Raw genomic sequence first — 7,702 nt, forward strand, 5'->3', positions numbered from 1 at the left:
TTTTGCTACTCTGTGCCCGATAGGCGGCGTTCGTCTTCTCCGTCTTGAACTACATTTTTCCTCCATTCCGCTTTTAATTTTAACAAACACGGCGCGTGAAAAAGGCACAGGGGCAGACAGCAGCCCTCGCTCCAATGCAGAGCCCCGTCAGAGGCGGACACGTTGTCGCCAAACTAACTTGGAGCAGCAGCAGCAGCAGCAGGAGACTGAAGCCAGGGCAGCAGCTTGCCGCCTCGGGTGGGTGGATGCAGCCAGAAAGGGCCACTCGTGTCCCTGGCAAAGCACCTCCAGCGTCTCCCCGTTTTCTCTCCAGTGGACGCGCAAGGCCCCCTACAGCTAGGGGAGGCAAGTGGATGGGCCTCATCTGCATATGTGGGCTCTAGAGGAAGAGTGCACCCTGGGAGACAAGGGGACACCTGGAGCGGGAAGTGCTCACGGGGGAGAAGTGCCTACAAGAGGCAGGAAGGGAGGGAGGCCACATCATGCCTCTCCATAGCCAGGCCTCTGGATGATGGGGCAGAAGCGGCCGTCACCCTAAGCTTCCTAGAAGTCCCAGCTGGGCCCCATGCTACCTAATATCTCGCCTGATCGAGCCTGGTCGAGCACTGGTCGAGCCTTCAGCCAAGGGACACAGGAGCCAAGGGGTCTGGCCTCGAGCCTTCAGCCGAGGGACCCAGGAGCCCAGGGTCTGGCCTCAGTGCTTCCCAAGTCGGCCTTCAGCTGAAGCCTGCCTGGGCTGGGAGCCTCAGCTGCTGTTCCTGGGTGTGCTTCTTTCCTGCATGTGAAGGCCACCAGCGGCGAAGGTTGCCCTCCGCCTTCCAAGGAGTCGAGGGGATAGAAGCAGGAAAATTGTGTGTGTGTTTATTTCTTCTTTTTTAGAGATTCTTTCTATTTTTGTAAGGAACTGACGCCTGGGTGAGTGCTAGTGTGGCTTGAGGTAAATTCACGGGCAGCTTCTTTGCAAACTTTTGCCAAACCAACTTGGGGCAGCAGTGGGGTAGAGAGTCAGCCTTCTGCTGATGCCTGCCTAGGCGTGGCTGGGCTGGGGGCCTCAGCTGCTGTTACTGGGCCTGCTTCTTTCCTGGACTTGTAGGCCACCAGCCGGAGAAAGTAAGGGCCTCAACCAACATCGCCCTCTGCCTTCCAAAGAGTCGAGGAGTCCCCAGCAGGAAAATTGTGTGTGTGTTTATTTCTTCTTTTTTAGAGATGCTTTCTATTTTTGTAAGGAAACGACGCCTGGGTGAGTGCTAGTGTGGCGTGAGCTAAATTTACAGGCATCTTCTTTGCAAACTTTTGCCAAACCAACTTGGAGCAGCAGTGGGGTAGAGAGTCAGCCTTCTGCTGATGCCTGCCTGGGCTGGGCTGGTCTGGGGGCCTCAGCTGCTGTTACTGGGCCTGCTTCTTTCCTGGACTTGTAGGCCACCAGCCCGAGAAGGTAAGGGCCTCAACCAACATCGCCCTCTGCCTTCCAAAGAGTCGAGGTGTCCCCAGCAGGAAAATTGTGTGTGTGTATTTCTTCTTTTTTTAGAGATGCTTTCTATTTTTGTAAGGAACCGACGCCTGGGTGAGTGCTAGTGTGGCTTGAGGTAAATTTACGGGCAGCTTCTTTGCAAACTTTTGCCAAACCAACTTGGGGCAGCACTGGGGTAGAGAGTCAGCCTTCCGCTGATGCCTGCCTAGGCGTGGCTGGGCTGGGGGCCTCAGTTGCTGTTACTGGGCCTGCTTCTTTCCTGGACTTGTAGGCCGCCAGCCTGAGAAGGTAAGGCCTCAACCAACATCGCCCTCTGCCTTCCAAAGAGTCGAGGAGACCGCAGCAGGAAAATTGTGTGTGTGTTTATTTCTTCTTTTTTTAGAGGTGCTTTCTATTTTTGTAAGGAACTGACGCCTGGGTGAGTGCTAGTGTGGCGTGAGTTAAATTTACAGGCATCTTCTTTGCAAACTTTTGCCAAACCAACTTGGGGCAGCAGTGGGGTAGAGAGTCAGCCTTCTGCTGATGCCTGCCTAGGCGTGGCTGGGCTGGGGGCCTCAGCTGCTGTTACTGGGCCTGCTTCTTTCCTGGACTTGTAGGCCACCAGCCGGAGAAAGTAAGGGCCTCAACCAACATCGCCCTCTGCCTTCCAAAGAGTCGAGGAGTCCCCAGCAGGAAAATTGTGTGTGTGTTTATTTCTTCTTTTTTAGAGATGCTTTCTATTTTTGTAAGGAACCGACGCCTGGGTGAGTGCTAGTGTGGCTTGAGGTAAATTTACGGGCAGCTTCTTTGCAAACTTTTGCCAAAACAACTTGGGGCAGCACTGGGGTAGAGAGTCAGCCTTCCGCTGATGCCTGCCTAGGCGTGGCTGGGCTGGGGGCCTCAGTTGCTGTTACTGGGCCTGCTTCTTTCCTGGACTTGTAGGCCGCCAGCCTGAGAAGGTAAGGCCTCAACCAACATCGCCCTCTGCCTTCCAAAGAGTCGAGGAGACCGCAGCAGGAAAATTGTGTGTGTGTTTATTTCTTCTTTTTTTAGAGGTGCTTTCTATTTTTGTAAGGAACTGACGCCTGGGTGAGTGCTAGTGTGGCTTGAGGTAAATTCACGGGCAGCTTCTTTGCAAACTTTTGCCAAACCAACTTGGGGCAGCAGTGGGGTAGAGAGTCAGCCTTAAGCTGATGCCTGCCTGGGCTGGGCTGGGCTGGGGGCCTCAGCTGCTGTTACTGGGCCTGCTTCTTTCCTGGACTTGTAGGTCACCAGCCCGATATGGTAAGGGCCTCAACCAACATCACCCTCTGCCTTCCAAAGCGTCGAGGAGCCCCCAGCAGGAAAATTGTGTGTGTGTTTATTTCCATCTTTCTTTCCGAGTTTTTTTTAAAAGTTTTGTAAGGAACGGATGCTTGGGTGAGTGAGTGCAAGTGTGGCTTGGCCTGAATTTACAGACACTTTCTTTGCAAACATGAGTAGGCAAGTGGGTATTTCAAAAGTGGGTGCATGGAGCTGCTCGTTGCTTTTCCAAGCTGGCAGCTGTGGCTCCTGAGCTTGAGGCAAAAAGAAGGGCAGAAGCACACTGCAGAGGACAGCGTTCAGCCTTGCAAGAGGGCAGTGGACGTCGGAGGAGCCGACACAGCACAAGAGGCTCGGAATCGGCGCACTCTTCGCCTACGGCCATACCACCCTGAATGCGCCCGATCTCGGAAGCTAAGCAGGGTCGGGCCTGGTTAGTACTTGGATGGGAGACCGCCTGGGAATACCAGGTGCTGTAGGCATTTTGCTACTCTGTGCCCGATAGGCGGCGTTCGTCTTCTCCGTCTTGAACTACATTTTTCCTCCATTCCGCTTTTAATTTTAACAAACACGGCGCGTGAAAAAGGCACAGGGGCAGACAGCAGCCCTCGCTCCAATGCAGAGCCCCGTCAGAGGCGGACACGTTGTCGCCAAACTAACTTGGAGCAGCAGCAGCAGCAGCAGGAGACTGAAGCCAGGGCAGCAGCTTGCCGCCTCGGGTGGGTGGATGCAGCCAGAAAGGGCCACTCGTGTCCCTGGCAAAGCACCTCCAGCGTCTCCCCGTTTTCTCTCCAGTGGACGCGCAAGGCCCCCTACAGCTAGGGGAGGCAAGTGGATGGGCCTCATCTGCATATGTGGGCTCTAGAGGAAGAGTGCACCCTGGGAGACAAGGGGACACCTGGAGCGGGAAGTGCTCACGGGGGAGAAGTGCCTACAAGAGGCAGGAAGGGAGGGAGGCCACATCATGCCTCTCCATAGCCAGGCCTCTGGATGATGGGGCAGAAGCGGCCGTCACCCTAAGCTTCCTAGAAGTCCCAGCTGGGCCCCATGCTACCTAATATCTCGCCTGATCGAGCCTGGTCGAGCACTGGTCGAGCCTTCAGCCAAGGGACACAGGAGCCAAGGGGTCTGGCCTCGAGCCTTCAACCGAGGGACCCAGGAGCCCAGGGTCTGGCCTCAGTGCTTCCCAAGTCGGCCTTCAGCTGAAGCCTGCCTGGGCTGGGAGCCTCAGCTGCTGTTCCTGGGTGTGCTTCTTTCCTGCATGTGAAGGCCACCAGCGGCGAAGGTTGCCCTCCGCCTTCCAAGGAGTCGAGGGGATAGAAGCAGGAAAATTGTGTGTGTGTTTATTTCTTCTTTTTTAGAGATTCTTTCTATTTTTGTAAGGAACTGACGCCTGGGTGAGTGCTAGTGTGGCTTGAGGTAAATTCACGGGCAGCTTCTTTGCAAACTTTTGCCAAACCAACTTGGGGCAGCAGTGGGGTAGAGAGTCAGCCTTCTGCTGATGCCTGCCTAGGCGTGGCTGGGCTGGGGGCCTCAGCTGCTGTTACTGGGCCTGCTTCTTTCCTGGACTTGTAGGCCACCAGCCGGAGAAAGTAAGGGCCTCAACCAACATCGCCCTCTGCCTTCCAAAGAGTCGAGGAGTCCCCAGCAGGAAAATTGTGTGTGTGTTTATTTCTTCTTTTTTAGAGATGCTTTCTATTTTTGTAAGGAAACGACGCCTGGGTGAGTGCTAGTGTGGCGTGAGCTAAATTTACAGGCATCTTCTTTGCAAACTTTTGCCAAACCAACTTGGAGCAGCAGTGGGGTAGAGAGTCAGCCTTCTGCTGATGCCTGCCTGGGCTGGGCTGGTCTGGGGGCCTCAGCTGCTGTTACTGGGCCTGCTTCTTTCCTGGACTTGTAGGCCACCAGCCCGAGAAGGTAAGGGCCTCAACCAACATCGCCCTCTGCCTTCCAAAGAGTCGAGGTGTCCCCAGCAGGAAAATTGTGTGTGTGTATTTCTTCTTTTTTTAGAGATGCTTTCTATTTTTGTAAGGAACCGACGCCTGGGTGAGTGCTAGTGTGGCTTGAGGTAAATTTACGGGCAGCTTCTTTGCAAACTTTTGCCAAACCAACTTGGGGCAGCACTGGGGTAGAGAGTCAGCCTTCCGCTGATGCCTGCCTAGGCGTGGCTGGGCTGGGGGCCTCAGTTGCTGTTACTGGGCCTGCTTCTTTCCTGGACTTGTAGGCCGCCAGCCTGAGAAGGTAAGGCCTCAACCAACATCGCCCTCTGCCTTCCAAAGAGTCGAGGAGACCGCAGCAGGAAAATTGTGTGTGTGTTTATTTCTTCTTTTTTTAGAGGTGCTTTCTATTTTTGTAAGGAACTGACGCCTGGGTGAGTGCTAGTGTGGCGTGAGTTAAATTTACAGGCATCTTCTTTGCAAACTTTTGCCAAACCAACTTGGGGCAGCAGTGGGGTAGAGAGTCAGCCTTCTGCTGATGCCTGCCTAGGCGTGGCTGGGCTGGGGGCCTCAGCTGCTGTTACTGGGCCTGCTTCTTTCCTGGACTTGTAGGCCACCAGCCGGAGAAAGTAAGGGCCTCAACCAACATCGCCCTCTGCCTTCCAAAGAGTCGAGGAGTCCCCAGCAGGAAAATTGTGTGTGTGTTTATTTCTTCTTTTTTAGAGATGCTTTCTATTTTTGTAAGGAACCGACGCCTGGGTGAGTGCTAGTGTGGCTTGAGGTAAATTTACGGGCAGCTTCTTTGCAAACTTTTGCCAAAACAACTTGGGGCAGCACTGGGGTAGAGAGTCAGCCTTCCGCTGATGCCTGCCTAGGCGTGGCTGGGCTGGGGGCCTCAGTTGCTGTTACTGGGCCTGCTTCTTTCCTGGACTTGTAGGCCGCCAGCCTGAGAAGGTAAGGCCTCAACCAACATCGCCCTCTGCCTTCCAAAGAGTCGAGGAGACCGCAGCAGGAAAATTGTGTGTGTGTTTATTTCTTCTTTTTTTAGAGGTGCTTTCTATTTTTGTAAGGAACTGACGCCTGGGTGAGTGCTAGTGTGGCTTGAGGTAAATTCACGGGCAGCTTCTTTGCAAACTTTTGCCAAACCAACTTGGGGCAGCAGTGGGGTAGAGAGTCAGCCTTAAGCTGATGCCTGCCTGGGCTGGGCTGGGCTGGGGGCCTCAGCTGCTGTTACTGGGCCTGCTTCTTTCCTGGACTTGTAGGTCACCAGCCCGATATGGTAAGGGCCTCAACCAACATCACCCTCTGCCTTCCAAAGCGTCGAGGAGCCCCCAGCAGGAAAATTGTGTGTGTGTTTATTTCCATCTTTCTTTCCGAGTTTTTTTTAAAAGTTTTGTAAGGAACGGATGCTTGGGTGAGTGAGTGCAAGTGTGGCTTGGCCTGAATTTACAGACACTTTCTTTGCAAACATGAGTAGGCAAGTGGGTATTTCAAAAGTGGGTGCATGGAGCTGCTCGTTGCTTTTCCAAGCTGGCAGCTGTGGCTCCTGAGCTTGAGGCAAAAAGAAGGGCAGAAGCACACTGCAGAGGACAGCGTTCAGCCTTGCAAGAGGGCAGTGGACGTCGGAGGAGCCGACACAGCACAAGAGGCTCGGAATCGGCGCACTCTTCGCCTACGGCCATACCACCCTGAATGCGCCCGATCTCGTCCGATCTCGGAAGCTAAGCAGGGTCGGGCCTGGTTAGTACTTGGATGGGAGACCGCCTGGGAATACCAGGTGCTGTAGGCATTTTGCTACTCTGTGCCCGATAGGCGGCGTTCGTCTTCTCCGTCTTGAACTACATTTTTCCTCCATTCCGCTTTTAATTTTAACAAACACGGCGCGTGAAAAAGGCACAGGGGCAGACAGCAGCCCTCGCTCCAATGCAGAGCCCCGTCAGAGGCGGACACGTTGTCGCCAAACTAACTTGGAGCAGCAGCAGCAGCAGCAGGAGACTGAAGCCAGGGCAGCAGCTTGCCGCCTCGGGTGGGTGGATGCAGCCAGAAAGGGCCACTCGTGTCCCTGGCAAAGCACCTCCAGCGTCTCCCCGTTTTCTCTCCAGTGGACGCGCAAGGCCCCCTACAGCTAGGGGAGGCAAGTGGATGGGCCTCATCTGCATATGTGGGCTCTAGAGGAAGAGTGCACCCTGGGAGACAAGGGGACACCTGGAGCGGGAAGTGCTCACGGGGGAGAAGTGCCTACAAGAGGCAGGAAGGGAGGGAGGCCACATCATGCCTCTCCATAGCCAGGCCTCTGGATGATGGGGCAGAAGCGGCCGTCACCCTAAGCTTCCTAGAAGTCCCAGCTGGGCCCCATGCTACCTAATATCTCGCCTGATCGAGCCTGGTCGAGCACTGGTCGAGCCTTCAGCCAAGGGACACAGGAGCCAAGGGGTCTGGCCTCGAGCCTTCAGCCGAGGGACCCAGGAGCCCAGGGTCTGGCCTCAGTGCTTCCCAAGTCGGCCTTCAGCTGAAGCCTGCCTGGGCTGGGAGCCTCAGCTGCTGTTCCTGGGTGTGCTTCTTTCCTGCATGTGAAGGCCACCAGCGGCGAAGGTTGCCCTCCGCCTTCCAAGGAGTCGAGGGGATAGAAGCAGGAAAATTGTGTGTGTGTTTATTTCTTCTTTTTTAGAGATTCTTTCTATTTTTGTAAGGAACTGACGCCTGGGTGAGTGCTAGTGTGGCTTGAGGTAAATTCACGGGCAGCTTCTTTGCAAACTTTTGCCAAACCAACTTGGGGCAGCAGTGGGGTAGAGAGTCAGCCTTCTGCTGATGCCTGCCTAGGCGTGGCTGGGCTGGGGGCCTCAGCTGCTGTTACTGGGCCTGCTTCTTTCCTGGACTTGTAGGCCACCAGCCGGAGAAAGTAAGGGCCTCAACCAACATCGCCCTCTGCCTTCCAAAGAGTCGAGGAGTCCCCAGCAGGAAAATTGTGTGTGTGTTTATTTCTTCTTTTTTAGAGATGCTTTCTATTTTTGTA

At 54.6% G+C, this 7,702-nt stretch overlaps 1 non-coding gene and 1 pseudogene across 1 annotated transcript; both read left to right on the top strand.

Moving 5' to 3' along the window:
* Nucleotides 1–3,125: 3,125 nt before the first annotated feature.
* Nucleotides 3,126–3,234, top strand: LOC138559051 (5S ribosomal RNA; annotated as a pseudogene).
* A 3,125-nt stretch (nt 3,235–6,359) lies between these two features.
* LOC138558763 (5S ribosomal RNA) lies at nt 6,360–6,478 on the top strand. Its single transcript, XR_011298883.1, has one exon. It is a non-coding gene; the product is annotated as a 5S ribosomal RNA (ribosomal RNA).
* The last annotated feature ends 1,224 nt before the right edge of the window (nt 6,479–7,702 follow it).

The sequence above is a fragment of the Ambystoma mexicanum genome, unplaced genomic scaffold (assembly GCF_040938575.1).
Source record: "Ambystoma mexicanum isolate Mex_15411 unplaced genomic scaffold, UKY_AmexF1_1 Mex_scaf34, whole genome shotgun sequence".
Lineage (NCBI taxonomy): Eukaryota > Metazoa > Chordata > Amphibia > Caudata > Ambystomatidae > Ambystoma > Ambystoma mexicanum.